Consider the following 18229-nt stretch of genomic DNA (forward strand, 5'->3'; position numbering starts at 1 on the left):
ATAATACATGCCATGCGGTGCAAGCTGATGCATTCCAACAGCAGACACAGAGATGTGTTTATTAATCATGGATAAAAGCCATCCAGCAGCAGAGAAGGTTTGCAAGTACCCAACATGGGAGGATGAGGGAAAGAGAAGTAGGGAAATACCCCCCACATCCCCAGCTTTGTTTTTAAGTTCTGATTGTCTAGAAATGCTGTAAAACGAGATCCCCTGCCTCCACCAGAAACAACATATAATTAACAAAATGTGTTCTAAAATGGGAGAAGAATGCAAGGCAACTCTGAATTATTCCATACAAGCTGGTACCCAAGTATTGGTGGTGCAGACCATTTACCAATGTTAAAGTGATCAGCTTGAAAGACGCAGGAGAACATGAAGGGTTTTTTTGGACAATGCTCCTCATGACAAGCCTAATTATACAAGATGCCAGGTGCTCCTGAATGGTCCCATAAAGTTGACAGGAATTGAGGGTGCTCAGCCCATCCTGAACACATGTATAGTTACAGGCAAGTTCTAGAGCCCCACCCAAGGTTTAGATCTTGAGCTGCCACTGCTTGCAATGTGCCTTGCGGGAAGAATGTACACACCTACGTGTGGAATAATGCAAAAAGAATGTATAGTTCCCCCTTCTGAGCGTTTATTCATTGGAACTCCATTAAAAAGAAATAACTCCATATCAGTGATATAGCTATAGATACAGACAGATATGGAAATCTGATTGGATTCAAAGAGTAGATTTAAATAATGTAGAAAAATCATACCCTAATGCTCTTATATTTCTGGATCTATAACAATTACCTAAAATTAGTACAACGGCTGTGTATATTATTCTGTATTCAGTGGGCTAAAACTAGTGAAAACTAGTGAAAATGGGAGTACAAATAGCCTGTAAAATTGGCCTCTACTCACTGACTTTTTCCCAAACAGCAAATAATTTAAGATAAATAATAAATATAACATCCATGTTATTTGTCTTCCGTTTTCTCATCTTTAGGCAACATATTTCCAAGACCACAAGGGCTGGAAACTTTATAATGCTTTACGTGAAAGCTGAGATTCTTGCATAATGAAGCTTCAAATGTTATGAGACTCATGATAAATCTATGAAAGGTGACAACACTGTTTTCAAATGGAAGCACAGAAAGAACAAGCCTCTTTCAGAAGGTCCAGGAAGTGTGCAACAGGTCCAGGAATTTATTCCAGGTCTCATAGTTCCAGTATAATGTTTTAATCGTAACATACCTCACATACTGACAAATGCTTCTATTCTTATGAAAAGTGTCCTGAGACCCTGTTTGGTAACCGAGATGATCTCTGATTGCACAGTTTGGATTTGGATTCAGATCTGATTGCCCCAAATTAAGGATGATTTAGGACCTGTGTTTTACCAGAGCCATCAATTCTAGTTTTTAAGGTCTTTTCTGAAAGTCCCACACACCATAAATACATGGCATTGTGCTTCAGGTGTATGCAAGACTATGTCAGTTTTTTGAGATTTGAATCATGATCTTTTTCTTTCTTTTTTACCTAAACCATTTCTTGCACTGCCACCTCACAACTACCTAGGCACAGGTGAAGAATTGTCTATGAAAACCTTTGCCCTCATATTTTAAGAAAATGCCTATGAAAAAAACGTGAACAGGATTGCTAAAGTTTTTGAAAAGGAAGGCCAGATTCCATATCAACTTTAAAATGAAGCGGAAAAGGGACTCTACTGATTTGAAGGTTTCTTTGGGTAGGTATAAAAATCATAGCCACTGCCTCCCTTTTCCACTCTGAAAGTAAAAGTGAAAAGAATGCGTTGATTTTGATAGCAAGAGTGTTGGCTGAGTGATCGAGTCACGTGCCTACACGTTCTATACCAAGACAGGGAGGACAGAAACAAAAGGGATGTTTTTAAAAACTACTTTTAGGAAAGAAAAAAATCACAGAGTCATTTCTACAGCTGCTCTTGGGACTGCAATGGAAGAGACAGAAACTGAGTACACCAAAGGTGAAACAAATGGGGTCAACAGGACTTAAGATAAGGAACTGTGTAAAGAAAAGGACTAAAATCTCTTTTTCTTCCATGCAGCAGGAAGAGAAATTGCCTCACTGCTTAGCTTTTGGCTTCGCATCCCTTTAGAAGAGAGCGCAGCGAGTGTCTCATCTCATCTCAGCTTTCGAAATGTAGGTCACTTCAATTTATGTCTGTGCTGCCAGTGACACCTTCACAACTCGTCTCATTACAGAAATGCCTCAGCCAGAGACGCTGGGGATGGAAGCACCAGAGATGCTGGCACAGGATTCCTGACTTCCACAAGGATCTCATCTAACTCCTCCTCTTCTCAGCCTACAGACTAATGACCTATGAACAACTAAACCACAAGTGTGCATATGAGGAAGGCATCCGTCACACTGAGGTGGGTAATGATCTACACCATGCTGAACGATAACACTCAGCCAGCACATGAATATTCTGGCCCCTGACCTTTGTCAGAGGAGACTATCTCAGTGAGTCTAAGACAAGGCTTCACCCTTTCCTCTGAACAGTAACCAGGCCAGACAGCCCCTTGCAGTCTGGATAGAGGATCATTCACTCTCTTTCCAACCAGATGTCACCTACTTAGGACTCAAACTGGACCACAGTTTAACTGGTCCCCTTTAGAATACAGATTGAACCTCTCTAGATCAGCACCCTCAGGACCTGACCAGTGCCAAATGAGACAATTTGCTGAACCACAGGAGGTCAATATTGTCCAGGAGCATTACCATCACTTCCACTGCCTACTGGGCTCTTAGAAGACATGTAGGGGTAAATTAGAGCTAAATAACAGCACAGAACACTGAGATCCAGGATGTGGTGGCTGTAAACAAACTTTATGGGTCCATGAGAAACTTGATCACACCCATGAGAAGTGGTCATCCAGCTAACTAAAATCATGCTGGATTAAGGATGTTGCTGGACAAGAGTGTGCCTGATTAGAGAGGTTCAACCTATACTTAAAGAAAAACACCACTGCCTGCACTACCTTGATCCACAATCTAGCAGTGACCTCCTGGGAAACAGGGGTCAATAACTTATGAAGTTCAGTCCTGGCGACAGTATTCACTACAGCAAAATACCAAGCAGTAGCATACACATCTTGCTGATTCCATGGTGGATACCGCTACTCAGATCATCAGTGAGTGACTTAGCTACTGCTGTTCAGATCTCATTTACACATGCTAGCTTACCTTTCTCCCCCAAAACTTTGATGAGATGCCTCCACCCTATTCATTGCACAGAGAGCTTTGACAGAGGAAAACAACCTGCTGTGCACAAGGTTGACACAAGGGTGTCAACAGGTGCAAATAAGCAACTGAACACTGCCCACAAGAAACTCCACCTGTCTCCAGAAGAAAAGACCTTGGGCTGCAGCCCATGGTGATTGCCACAACTGACTTAGTGCCCTTTTTGGATATACAATGGCACATTAGGGCTGAGAGCGAAATCCTCGCGAAGTACGATAGCACTAACTTAGAGAAATGGGCATGCTGAGGAACTTCAGAATCTCCAGTCCGGAATACAGATGCTGGACTAGGCTTAACAGACTGTTGACCGGAACGTGGATGTCAAAATGCAGAGATTTGCCTTTCCCCAAACTTCAGCCGCACTGCAGGGCATGGACGTAGATGGCCAAGTGTGTTGTAGAGGAGTGAACAACCAAAAGACTGGAGAGTGGACTGCAACACCTTGCTAGCCTTATGGCAAGCAGCTTGATGGCTCAGCATTCTATATATCAATGTGAGAAGCATTTGAAAGAAGAGCAAGTCCTGTGATGCAGCGTTGGTGGAAACAGACTCAGAAACAGTTTTGTCTGTGCTCTCATTTCAGGTAGGCAGAACCTAGTTAAGGGGGTGACTCTCTGCTCTTCTTGCAATGTAGTCCCTGCAAACTCTTCTCGTGAAGAACCACTCTAAGGAGATGAGCCTTTGACCCCATACTCAGAAGCCAGGAGAACTCATTTCTTATGACAGACAAAGTAGCAGGAAAACACTGCACCAACTCCTACTAAACTACTATCTGCTGCAGCTCTTGCCTTGCCAACTTTAAACGAGACACTTCTAAACCTGCCTCATTCCACAAAAAAACAAAACAAAACAACAAAAAAAACAGAGATGGATCTGATGGTCTTACGCAGATTTTATACTAAAATATCTCCACTGATGTCAAAGGAGTTACTCCTGATTGACACACTGTACAGAACATCAGAGCCAGGACCTCACAGCTGATGTATTCGGTCATATTGTCCATTTCTCCATGGGGCTAAGGAGGAACGCCCTCTTTAAAAAACAAATGAACAAACAAACAAAATCAATAAAAGCTCACGGTATGATGTCTTGCTCCCTCCTATGAAGCTGATGGTATAGACCACTGTTGGAAGCAAGTTACTGGGGTACGCGGATCGAACTGATCTGATCTACTATGGCAATTCCTATGAATGCAAACTGGAAGGGAGAGCAGGAGCTGGTCTGAAACGGGAAATAAACAAACATGGGATGCTTAAACGAGGAACAATTCAGCCACTGCAGTCTCTCTTATTTTAAATGAAGCAGATGTGAGTTACATTTGTTTTGCATTTGTAATTAGCTGGCAGAACAGATGGCAAAGACATCCTTTAAAGTGACAGGTCTGACAAAATCACCAGTGCCAATGCCTCATTTTTACTAGGGGCAAATGATACTTTTTTTCTCTCTTCTCTCCATTGAAATGAATCAGACAGAATTGACATGAGTAAATGGTTGTGTCAGTTCAGGGATTCCCCACAACAGCGAGCCATTGTATTCTGGAGTGTTCATTGCTGAATGGATGGGGAATAAAAAGGGCAATTGCAAACTGATTGCTAGAAGGAACACAAATGGGAGATGAAACTAGAAATCAGTTGCCAACATTATATCGAGAGATTCCAATAAGTATATAACCATCTCCTCTTTAGCTTGCGATAAACAGGCTTGTGATGAGGCACTGGATTGGAACTCAAGAGATCTATGTGTGAGAGAGCTTTCCTTGATCTGAGTGGTTGTAGCCTTTTACCACCATGGCATCTGTGGTGACAAATCTTTACGAATATGTCCTCAAAATACCTCTGTATCAGCCCAAATTCATAAATGGGCAACTGAGGTACAAAGTGAGTGACTTAGCCAAGGCCTTGCAGGGGGCCCATATGAGAGCCAGGAATTGAGCCCACTTTTCCCAAGTCCCAGCCCAGGAATCTATCCACAGAATCTGTTCCTGGCATTTTCCCAGTCAATGCAAAAACTGCTTTCTCACAAGCACAGCCAAGGAAGGAGGCTCCACTACTTGCCAAGCATTCATGTTAAGCACCATTTGCTGGAAGTATTGCCGTGTTGCTCCTGAACAGTCTGCTGATAGTGCAGCATTGCCTTCTGCTTGTGTGCTCTGCAATGCAAGGTGTGTGAAAACCTCGATGGAGGGTCTGGGTGGTGGCTGTTCATGAATTAAGAATTCTTTTTGCCAGCACCTGATGTGTTCAGCAATGCAAAACCAATTTGGTTCCCCCTAGTTAAGAGGCTCTCATACCCAGAAAAGCCCCCGTAGTCGAATCAAGAAACATATTGTTGGGAAGGAAGAGAGAGACACTAATACAGTAGCTGTGTTATATTTAATTCTCAGGAGGTGCTCTGTCATTACGGCGGTGGACATCAGAGAATGATCTTAATACACAGACACAACTGATCCATAAGCAAGCTCTGGCATAGATGACAGAGCAGTATCCAGAGATGGGATGAAAGGGCAACATTACAACAAAACTTCCTTCAGTTCATTGGCTGAGTTTAAAGAGTTGGCGAATGAGAATCCTTCCCAATACATCAGTGAGAGAACTGAAATTTAGGGGATGACCCTGGTCAGAAGGCTTCTGGATTTTTTTCTGGAACATGCAAGCCTTAGTATTATGCAATTGCATCTAGACAGCGGTGACTGTTTATAGCCCAGAACATCAGTTGTATATAAAGTATCTCATTATACCACACCAAAGATTTACTACTCCATAAAAAAACATCTCAGATACTTGGGGCCAGCAATCAAATTACTAAACATACAAATGTTGAGATGAGCTGAAAGCAGAACTCTGAACTCTCAGTGTTCAGGAAGAGGAGGTCTCAGATGTTAGAGCTAGATAGCCCAAAGTGGGTCAGTGAATGTGGATTTATGCAAATTTTGTGTGCACTGAAAAACCTACATCCTGATGGCAAAGTTATGATTAAGGCCTCTCTCTAGAGACCATCCTGCCTAGATAACCTTAGATATGGGACGAATTTGAAATACGGACCTGAATGCTGGATCCTAGAGCCTGCTCTAGTATGAACATTTTAACTAGTACAAACTTGAGCTGCTCCCAGATAGTTTTACTAGCAGATGCTATATTATTCTCTAGAGTAGCATTTCTCAATGACCAGTCCATCGACCAGCACTGGTCTATGGCAGCCTCTTTGCCAGTCCCTGAGGTTTCCCTGACTCAGTTTAGGAAGGCAACAAGCCAGTCTCCAGCACCACAAAGGCTGAGAAACACCCTTGCACTACAGAAAGAATATAGGGTCCCATACAGAATCATCTCAGTATGATTACCCAAAGCTTCTCCCGTGACGTGGGAGGGAGAAGCAAAGGAGGCAACTGCCCCAGGGCCCAGGGATTCAAAAGGGACCAGAGGTTCCAGCCACTGCCATTGTTACTGTGGCAGTGGCTGGAGACCTGGGCTCTTTAAATAGCTGTACAAGCCCTGCGTGGAATGCTGGGGGTGACTCTGAGAGCTGACTGAAGGGGGAGAGATAGTATGGTTTGGGCAGCACTGAGGGCTGGCTGCCCTAGCCCCACCCTTCCATCTGAGGTCCACCTCTTCAGGAAGTGTGGCACAGACCCACCCACATTGCCCAGAGACCCAACAATTCTGTCAGCCCCCCTGGCTGGAGTAGATGGTCTCCCAAGCTCCCCTCCAGCCAGGCATGTGAATCAAGAGAGTCCACTTGCTCTGTAAATATGTTTTGCTCAAGCCCCACCCATCTCGCAAATGTTTGTATTTTCTGCAGTTTTTCTCAGCCCATTCCCTTCCTTCCCAGTCCTTTTCCCGAAATGCTTAACCCTTCACTTGCTCCAGGACTCCACCTGGGGCAGAGTTAAAGCCATTATAATTCCATAGGCTCGGATGGTTGGTATTGTTGTGGGTGCCTAATAAAAAGGAGTGCATGGAGTACATCCAAAGCATTGCAGTAGGGGTTTTTGTTCCCCCTGTTGCAGCAAAAGCAGTACAGCAACTCTCTCATGTAGCCTCTGTGGATAACATCCCTCAGGAATCCATATCACAACCACCTGGATTTATGTGGAGAACTTTAACTTTGCCCTCCTGCTCCTAGCCACTGGGAGATGTGTTTCATCAAGAGTCTTCACAGGTTACTTGCTCTGGCTTATTTATACCTGGCCCTGCAGATTTCCAAGACCAGCATCTGATGAAGTGAGTCTGTGCTCACGAAAGCTCATGCTCAAAACTTTTCTGTTAGTCTATAAGGTGCCACAGGACCCTTCGTTGCAGTAATAGCATTGGCTGCATTTTCCTTATATCTATGCATATCCCTTCTTTTGTGATAACAGAGAAGTAGCCACGTTAGTCTCTACTCCAACAAAACAAAGCAGCAGAAATGCAGGACATTAAAGACTAACAACATGATTATTTGGTGACGAGCTTTCATGGGACAGACCTACTTCATCAGATCAATCTCATTTCCAGTACAGACTGACATTTATAAGTACATGGGCATTTATTTCATGGGCATTTTTCTTGTCTCGGGGTGCCAGTTTTGAACCAAAATACTGACAGAGATTAACTACTTTACCTTTTAGACTGATGGATTCCTGTGACCTGAATGGAGTTAGTCCAGATTATTACCATTTTCACCAGCTGAGGATTTGGCCCCTTATCTTTGGGAAATTTATAATCAAGCTACCAGTCAGTGGCTGATGCCCAACTTTACTATCCTTTATACTACAAGTAAAAAAGTTCTTCATCTTTAAAAAGAAATCCCATTGTTTGTCCTTCCTGTTTAAAATAAAATGCAACATACCATTGGTATAGAAAAAGGGGGAAAAATTCCAGCAAAGATGATCCTACATTACAAATAATTCCACAGGACTGTAATATATTATTCAAAGCACATTAAACTTGGAGTACTACAGAGACAGCCTAGTTATGGTATTTCATGGATGGAAGCACATAATACAAAGCAGGTATGTTACTGCAAGATATACCTAATTCATCATCATAAACCCAGCTGGTTCTAACTTTTTGAACACCTTGTTCGTATTTCCTCTATACGGTTGAGTTTTAATTTTGTATTCTTGCCTCCCCGACCCACCTTTTTCCTGCAATAATCTGAGAATTTACAAGCAAAGAGAATCAGTGAAACCCACGCACTGGGGAAATGTCAGTTTGGCTGAGAGTCAGCTTTGTTTGCGTTGAGCTCATGAACTGCTCATGCTCGATCACTAATCTTCATGACCCTGTGATCTGCTGACTCTTACAGTCAAGGATTGAACAACGACAACATTTGAAGGCTGGGGTTCTTCAGGGAGTGCAATCAGGGGACATGGTACAAAGGTTGCTTTATGACCTCCTGGTTTTGGGCTGCTCCCTGCGACCAGTATGGTCACTAGCATAACTTAGAATAGCCATCAGCTGCTCTAAATTACTGCACAGCTGCCCCACAACTGCTCTGCAGCTGCCAGAAATCCCCATAGCAGCACTGCAACAAAGTGGGAATTGCAGTGATTTGTTCCTTTTGTTATATTGCATGAGTTTTCTACTGTCCCATAGTAACCCAGAACGTGTGCCTCAGTTTCCCTGGGCACTGCCTCAATACCTAGATGGTCATGAGAGTTTTGGGTGGGATAGCTTCTTGCATGTTCACAATCGCCGTACCTTTCCTAAACTGAGTCTGGGACTGGGTGTGGCCAGGTGACACCTTTTGCCTGGGCAGCAGGACAAACGCCGGAAGAGGAGCCTGGCTGGGGCCTGTGACCAGCCTGGTGGGAGTGGGGCAGTCTGGGCTGGCTTGGGAGGCAAAGGGAGAGCCAGGAACCTGGCTCCCCAAGATGGACTGTGCCGGCTGCTTCCGGTCACTGTGCTGACAAGTCCGTTCTATGCTGTGTGTCTCTCAACTAATAAACCTTCTGTTCTACCTGCTGGCTGACAGTCACATCTGACTGTGAATGGGGATGTCAGGCCCAGTGACTCCCCCCCACACTCAGTGACAAGCGTAAGTTAAAGAAACTCTCCTGCTATTACATACGTGCCCCTGTCAGCTTACAGGCTTGCAAAGGAAGCTCCGAAAGACAGCCTCTAAGTGTGTCTACACTGCAAACAGAGATGTGACTGCCACATGCATAGACATCCCAGCTAGCTCTGATCTAGTGAGCCGAAGTAACAATGGCAGCGAAGCTGTACAACCCCATCCAGGGCCATGCCATTAACCCCACCTGGCACCTCTGCCCTCCTGGCTTCACGACTATTGGTATTCAAGCCAACACAGGTATATCAACATGAGCTGCTGTTATACCTCTGATTGTAGCGCTCCATACCCCACAGAAATTCTCACTTAGCACGTAAGGGGACTCTATGGCCCCTTTATACTGTGGGTCTATAAAAAGTCCACAGCAGGAAGCGAGAAACCTTTGCAGAGTGTTTCTAGAAAAAAGGCAGGAAGAAAACTTAGCCACTTGGTGTGTCTGTGTCTCTGTCCCACTCAGGTACATAAACACTGCCAATGGGAGAGAAATGGTCCAAATGACCTAACGGCTTTTCTGATGTCTAAATTCTGTGTTATACCTACGGGCCATGTGCCCAAAGGGAGGCCCTCACATCTCGTCAGAAGTTGGCTGCTGTAAGAAGCTTTTGAGTTCTCAGAGGAATCCATGACAGCAGCTGGACCTCTGAGCATCAAGCCACTTTCATTCAGATGTCTCTGAATTCAGCAGACTGATGTAGATTTCAAAATGCTTAGACATGGCACCTTCCTTCAATGTTTATTGAAATAGGGGTTTTCCCAGACATCAGCAGAAGCGTTACACACCTCTATAGAGTACATATCCACCTCATGTTAAAATTATACTGCTTTCTTACATTATTTATGTGTGTGTTATGCAGTAGGTATATATCTATTTAATATTTATATTGCAGTAGCACTCAGATCAGTTAGAAGGGATCTACAGATGATATATAATAGAGCTGATTCTCAAACATTTTCAGATGTGGGCTCAGTGAGTGAAGGTAAAATTCCCCTTTGTGTGAAAAGCTCATGAAAGTCCTGTGGGTGACTTGTGCATGGGTAAGTGGCACATGGGTACTGTGGGACCTTTACATACTGACTGAATTTCAAAAGATGGCTTCGTTTCTGCCCTTGCAACTTTGGAACTCCACTGGAATCCATGCATTTTAGCCTGAGAGGGAGATTTTTCAAACATGACAAAAGTATATTCAGTGCACAATTCCCACTCAAAAACTATTAATCAAGTACCACAGAACTCACTGTCAGGAAATCGGCTCGGCTGTTAAACCCAAACCTCCCTCTTTCTCCATTTCATGCCTGTGTTTCTAGTAGTACCTAAGCCCTTCATCTCTGCAAGATCTGAGAGCCTATGCCCTGGTTCCATCCTAAGTAATAATAATTCTTCATTGGGAGTCAAGGCTGAAATCCATATTCAGAGACAGGACAAGGGCCCAGCTCCTCAAAACTATTTAGACCCTTAACACCCAATGATTACAGCCCAAGTTGGGAGCAATGTTCCCTCTAACCTGTTTCATCCATGTGCAGATTTTTTCCATCCATGTGCTGAATGTGGTTTTATGTGCATCCAGGCATATCCAAATGTGCATCACCAACAGAAGTATACATCCTAGCTGTAGGCGATCTTCTCATCAGCAGAGCTTAAAGGGAACACTGCTCAGGAGCCTAAATATCTTTCAGGATTTTTGACCCAACTCTCACTGCAGAGATACCGACTGGGTGTTCTATCCTTTAAACAGCTATAGGTATTTATTAGATACCTAGTTCCATTGTAGTCATGAGAAAGAACCCATTGACTTCAGTTGGAGTTGTACTGGTCCCTTAAATTGTATGGGCCTTTAGAGCATGGACTATCTTTGGCCTACATTTTCACAAGCAACTTGTGAGTACTCACCCAGTGATACTCTCAAGGGGCCTGATTTTCAGAGGAGGGTGTTCTGAAAATGCACTTCTTGGAATTTCTAAAAATCAACCCCCTTTTAGGGTCTTAAGGTAAACAATCCAAAACCTGAAGCACTGAACATTGCTAGTCACTTTACAGAATGAGGTCCTGATCCTGCTCATGGCTTTTGGGTCCTGGTGTAATGCAAATAATAATAATAATTATAATAATAGCAACTAGATCTCACCATGAAGACAAGCTCTCTAATATTTAACTTTCATTTTGCTTCATTACACACTTCTAGTCAGACCCCTCTCAGGAGGTTACACTTGTAAATACATTCACATGTGTCCATGAAAAAATAAATAAAAAGTGTTTAGATAAAGGCTTTCCATCTTCAGAGTGCAAGGAAAAATTAATCAGCAGATCAGCATTAACTTATCTTTGGGAACCTATGTTAAAACATATAGCTAATATGAGAAATATGGTGAAAAAATAAAGTGAACAATGGTTTTAGGAATGGATTACAAAATCCAGATGTTCTGCCTCTCTGCTGATCAGTTAGGTCTGGTGTTGTCCTACCAAAAATAAAACAAGGAGCGGTTCCTCAGACTATACAGACATACTTCTTCACTGCACAAGACAGAAGAGCAGTGGAGCAAGATAAAATGTTGTACTCACCCTAAATAGCTGAGTGGGGGAAAAACAAGGAATACTCTCCATCTCTTGATCTCTTCAAGTACAGTCCTGTAAAAGACAGACAGACATGAATCTAATGCACTGGATCACAGACAATAATATCCCCACTTTGCCTCACTCTAGCGCCAGCTTCTCTTGGAGGTCTCAAACACAGGTCATGGGGTCATGATTAGAGTTCTCCGTAAGCTGAGTCCTTGGGCACATGCTTCAGCGCACATAACAAAATTTATTCCATCTGCTTTTCTGATGGTGCTAAACGGGAAGAAGAGAAAAGAATTCTTGACATGGGGAAGGATGACTCTAGGAGATTCTCATCTGGGAAAAGGGCAGTAATAAGAAAAATTTGAGAATTGTTGCTTTTGTTCATTCTGTCAGAGCACTCCAAAGGTACATCGTGAATAATGGGCTTTTTGGTTCATTGGCAATTGGGATGTTTTTAATTGTTTTGATTTGACTTGAAAACAATTTTTTTTCAGAATTTTTGTTGACTCAAAAAGTTTTAAAATATTCATTTTGAATCAAAGAAAATGTTTTGTTCTGATTTCAAACACTTTTGTAACTTTTTAATCTTTTAAAATAAATTGAAAGGAAAATAAATAAGGTAATTAAAAACCTGTTTTGAACCAAAAAAAAAAAAGGATTAAATGTCATTTATTTTACCTTTTTTCTTGTTTTGTTTTCCATGTTTCACTGTTTCTGAAGCTTCATTTTTCACTGGAAGTTTAAGATGAAAAAGTTTGCCCAGCTCTAATCTCAGCCTGTCCCCCAAAAGGAATTAATGCAAGAATTTAAAATGAAATTGACTTTTCATTATTTATTTTGTGTGCTTTCTTTGGGTGACATTCATCTCTGTTCAGAGGGGCAGCACAGGTTGATGTGTCACTCAAGTTCTACTTATGTCCCCTTTTGAGGACTTACATGGAGAATTGACATCAGGCTGGTGCCTCAAAGCAGAGCTGAGCTGTGCTCTTTTGTGAATTTCAGTGAATATGAATATCAGAAAGCTAGTCACTTTTACATTTGTAACACAATCACTTACGGGTTACCTGACACTATGTAACACCTGGGACCCAGAATCTGCAATTTATATAGCCTGGTCCAAAGCCCATCAAAGTCAATAGGAGCCTTTCTGGCTCTGCCACAGATTTTCTGTGTGACCTTGCACAAGTCATTTATGGTACAACTACCCAGGGAAAAAATCCACGGCAGTGAGTTTTGGCTCCTGGATCACCTGACTCTGGCTGTCAGGACTCACATGTCAGGGCTACACTTGGTTTTGTAGACATCTGGGCACTGGGCCGGCTCTGAGACCCTCCCCATTGCTGGGATGAAGAGCCTGTGTTCCAGCATGCACCCAAATATCTACCCTGCTGTTTTTAGCTCTTCAGCTGAACTCCACAAGTCTAGGTCAACTGATGGAGCTCTGGGATTTGCCATTGTGGGTCTTTTTTGCTGTCTAGACATGCCCTAAGCCTCTCAGTACCTCATTTCCTCCTCTGTAAAATGCAACAGGAGAACTTCCCTACCTTCCCCAGGATGTTGTGAGAATGCATACATCAAAAATGATGGCACACCCAGATACTGTGCATTAGTGGGAGCATTGCCAGCAGATTGAGGGAAGTAATGTTCCCCCTCTATGCAGAACTGGTAAGGACACATCTGGAGTACTGTGTCCAGTTTTGAGCCACCCCCCCCACCGCACCCACTACAGAAAGAATATGGAAAACTGGAGACACTTCAGCAGAGGGCAACAGAAATGATTAGGGGAGCTGGGGCACTTGACTTACAAGGAGAGGCAAAGGAATTTGGCTCAGTTAGTCTTCAGAAGGGAAGAATAAGGGGGCATTTGATAGCAGCCTTCAATGACCTGAAGAAGGGTCCCATCAGTGGTGGCAGATGACAGAACAATAGAGCAATGGTTTCAAGTGTCAAGTTCAAGAAGTCTAGACTGTATATCGGGAAAAACTATTTCACTATGGCAGTGGAATGGGTTGCCGAGGGAGGTGGTGGAATCTCCATCCATAGAGATTTTTAAATTCTGGCTTGACAAAGGCCTGGCTGGGATGATTTAGTTGGGATCAGTCCTGCTTTAAGCAGGGGCTAGACTAGATTGACCTCCTGAGGTCTCTTCCAACCCTAATCTTCTGTGATTCTATGAGGAAAGTACCTAAGCCCAACAGCAAACTTTAAAGGTCTTTGACTCATACGCTTCCTTCTCTTCTAGGGCACTGTGTCACTTTACCTCCCTGTTCCTCAGTGTACTTGGTTCTACTGACATGTCCCCCTGCACCAGGAGGGAGTGGTGAAAATTATTAAAATGATTCATAAAGCACTTGGAAGAAGAAAAGAGCTAAATGTTATTTCTGGCAATTTTGTACCAAAGCCAGAAGAGAAGACGCAAGAACGGGAAAAGAAAATGGTTAGCCAGAATTTTTTCTGCAAGACTTCCAAAAAACCCAGTTTAAGTTTAGCAACCACTTGCAAGTGTTTATTTGACTTTAATCACTTCACCCATTCCTGCCTGGAACAGAAAGCACAAGCAGATCATTATCACAGGTTTAACCCCTCTAGTCTGGCACTCTCTCATCAGGCAACATCCATAATCTGACATGATTTTAGTTAGCCAGAAGATCACTTATCGTGGGTGTGACCAACTTCCCCATGGTCTGATAAAGTTTGTTTACAGCCACTAGTCCTGGCTTTCAGTGTTCTGTGCTGTTATTTAGCTCTAATGTATCTGTAAATACCTTCTAAAAGCTCAGGAAGCAGTGGAAGTATTGGTAAAGCTGCTAGACAACAACATCCCATGGTCTGGCAAATTCTCTCATTTGGCACCAGTCATGTATCAGACTTCCTCGGGTCAGGAATGAAGGGTTAGGCCAAAGGTAGGTTTAAGACACCTTTGCGACTCCTTTATATTGGAATGATCCATCCTACATTCAGCTACAACTGCCCTTAAGGGCCATTATGGAACCCAAAAATATCCTGTCCTCTGTGGAACACAGGATATGGCCCAGGCCTTGCCAGCATGTTCATTATATCCCTATCCAAGTAGTGTAGAAACCAGTTTTTCCATCAGCTCCATCCATTCCTAATACCTCCCCCACTGCTGTTATGAAATCCTGGAGTTCAGTATGTTGAGAACTAAAGCACAAACCTCACCACAACCTGATTTCAAACTGAATCTAATTTGCTTTTGAGGCTGTGATGTGTCTCCCCCATTCTGAAGCCGCAGTGACTCACACATACACCACAAGGAGAGGGTAAACATTTCTGGATCTTTAAAGAAACAAAAGATACAATTTTATGGGGCAAAAAAGGCATTCAAGATTCTTACATTTCTTAATTTCCATATCAAGAACCAAGTCAAATTTCTACCTCACTGGGTGTTTGATGAGTGATGCGCTATATTTGTGAGTCGATCCGCAAGCCAAAACATGTTCCCGTTCATTCATAACACTGAGCTGCTCTGCGTTAAACAGCCGATTATCCTGAATGAAGTGGGTGTAACTTCCTTGAAATCCTCCGAAGATCTGTCAAAGCAGAGCTACTGCAGCTCAGTTTTCTTCTCAATGTGTACAGATCACTGATGTAATTGTCTCACATAGATCCTGAAATATGCCCCCTTTTTATTTTGATGCAATGAATTGGGCAGGGTGCTTTTTTGAGGTGGGAAGGGGAAGGTCAGGGAAAATGGCCTGGGGATAAAAAAAAAAAAAAAAAAAAAAAGAGAAGGGGCTCTACCACTCAACCACCAAATTTAGATTTTTGGGGGGGTAGGGGAAACCTAAATGAAGCTTCATCCAGATTTAGTGTGGCAGATAAAAAACAAACTGTCTGCTTTCCGTGGCTATATAAGATTCCCTGGCATTTTTATATGATTTAACGCTATAAAGGAGGGAAATGGTTTTATGGTTAAGGCAAGGGACTGGAACTCAGGAGATACAGGTCTGAACCCAGCTCTAACACAGCACATGACTTTGGAAAAGTAACAGGGTCAGATATTTTCCAAAGGAACCTAGGCATCCAGTCTCTCTGAATTTCACCCAGCTCCCTGAAGACCTACCCTTAATATCTCTGGGCCTCATTTCCCCAGATATGAAACTGGGATAATGATCCTTCCCCTTTCTCCTGCCCTTTATCTCCTTCATCTACCTAAGGGGAGATAGAAGTCTGTCACCTAAATTTCATTTCCAATCAATGGGGGTCTGGGGCCTACTTGCCCCTTGTGACTTAGAAATTCTTCCCATTAGATGACGCTTTTTGGTGCGGGACGATTCCAGGCTACATATATGTACATTGTCTAGCATGGGGGGAAATAAGCAGCTCACAGGCCAGACATGGTTCATTAGGGTTTGCCCTGGTGGGCCACCTGTCCTTTATTTACTTGCATGTCCACAAAGATGACTGCTTGCAGACGATGTTCCTGGCCAATAGGAGCCAGGGCAAGTGGCAGGGACTGGGATACTTCTTTTTGTAGCTCCCATTGACTGGGAACAGCAATCATTGGTGAACAGGAGCTGTGAGTGGCCCTACCTGTGGGTGTGCAGGTAAATTAAGTGCCAGTGGCCCACCAGGGGCTAACTCTGACAAATGGCATTGCCCACCCCAGGTCTAGCCCAATGGCAGCCTGATACCAGCTGTTCTAGATGTTTGCACCATACAAATAATAAAGAACAATGGCATTGCCCTGAACCTTCTTTCCTCATGCCCTGTAAAGCTGTATTATTATTATTATAACAAAAGACTATATTCCTGTTAGGAAAATCATAGACATTTGTGGGAGCTCTCAGACTGACAGCTCAATGCAAGGTATTAAAAATAAAAATTGCAACTAAATCCACGAAGCATTTGTTTAGTGGACAAACCTAATGGGAATGGGAATTGGTTTTAGCAGCAACAATCACTGCACTTCATCAAGTGTTGGCTTCTTTACAAACTTCTTTGAAACCCATGAAGCCATTTCCTCAGCTGGGATAAAAAGACAGTGCCTCAGGGATTTGAAAGTATGTACATTAGTTTACACCAGCTAAGGATATGTTTCATATACTTGATTTCTTCTGTAAGGTTTTTTGACCTCTCAGTACCCTAGGAACAAATACATTGATTGGAGTGAATTGCACCTCCTGCCTCCCCCCGAATCTGTAAACTCTGGGGAATGTAAAAGGAGCCAACACTTACCAAAATTTGATTTTTGACTCAAGGTTTTTCTGCTGAAATGTCACATTTTGACAGTTTTCATCTATAATTTTTAAAGAAAATTCTAAAAACTTTGGAGCTAAAAGAGTTTGATTTGGAAAACAACAACATTTTTTCAAAAATTTGCCAACAGAGTAAAAACAAATTAGGGTCATTTAATTGTTTTTCCAACCCACTCTATAGAAATCACGATCCACTCCCCACCTATCCTCTCCCACCACCACCAAATTCCATTTCTCACTGGAAATTTGCACTTTGCAGCTTTCTCACAGTCCGTGTGCCTTCTAAGTTCTTCCATCCATGGGTGGAATACGTCTCATTATGTGCACTGAGCCATATGTGGATGCGCACCACCAACAAAAACACATGCTGCCCACACTGAGTGATTGTGGGTGCTCTGCTAATCAGCTGAACTGCACCTGAATATCTCCTGGGCAGCTGCTCAAGCACTCAACTGACAGAGAACACTGCTCACAGTCTCTCAAACAGAATAAAATCCAACAGCATTTAAATCAAATTGAGGCATGGGCTCTCAGAAAAAAAAAAACAAAAACAAAAACCAAACAGTTCTCCTATAGTTAGGACTCAAGTGAAATAAATTTAACATACCACACATAGTGCAGGAAATACATTAGGGGCCTGATCCTGAGAGGCGTTAAGGAAATTTCAGGATTGGGTCCTAAAAGGAAGCAAGTAGCATTTCCATTCTTCTTTCTGTTACAGGCCGGAGCATTCATTCCTCTATCTTTGGCTGGCATTCTGTTTTAGATTTAGAACTGCTTCTGTGGTTGCATTGCTGTGAAATGTATCAACATTTATGAGTCACCCAGTAAAGGACACAGTTGTAAACTGACCCACCATTGAAAGAAAAAACAAAAAAAAACCCCTCCTGTCTCTCTTCACTGGTTTGACGGGAGATGAAGCAAAGGTTCCTCTTCTCTGATTCATTTCCTAAGGAAATATACACCCTCTAGAGTAATGGAGTGATTAATTCAAAATGTATGTTTGACACATACTGGAAGAGGGATTCCAACTTTTATATCTAGCACCTAATTACTTGCTTAGTACAACCACTTATTGCCAAAAATGTTGGGGTTTATTGTTTAGGGGGAGGGGGGTAAATTTTTGGTC

General features: G+C 42.8%; 1 long non-coding RNA gene across 1 annotated transcript; it reads right to left on the minus strand.

Moving 5' to 3' along the window:
* Positions 1-4373: 4373 nt before the first annotated feature.
* LOC142001647 (uncharacterized) lies at positions 4374-17841 on the minus strand. Its single transcript, XR_012642540.1, has 3 exons — positions 17708-17841; positions 11882-11947; positions 4374-4497 (listed from the first exon to the last, which is right to left on the minus strand). It is a non-coding gene; the product is annotated as an uncharacterized LOC142001647 (long non-coding RNA).
* Positions 17842-18229: the final 388 nt, after the last annotated feature.

The sequence above is a fragment of the Carettochelys insculpta genome, chromosome 25, assembly GCF_033958435.1.
Source record: "Carettochelys insculpta isolate YL-2023 chromosome 25, ASM3395843v1, whole genome shotgun sequence".
NCBI lineage: Eukaryota > Metazoa > Chordata > Testudines > Carettochelyidae > Carettochelys > Carettochelys insculpta.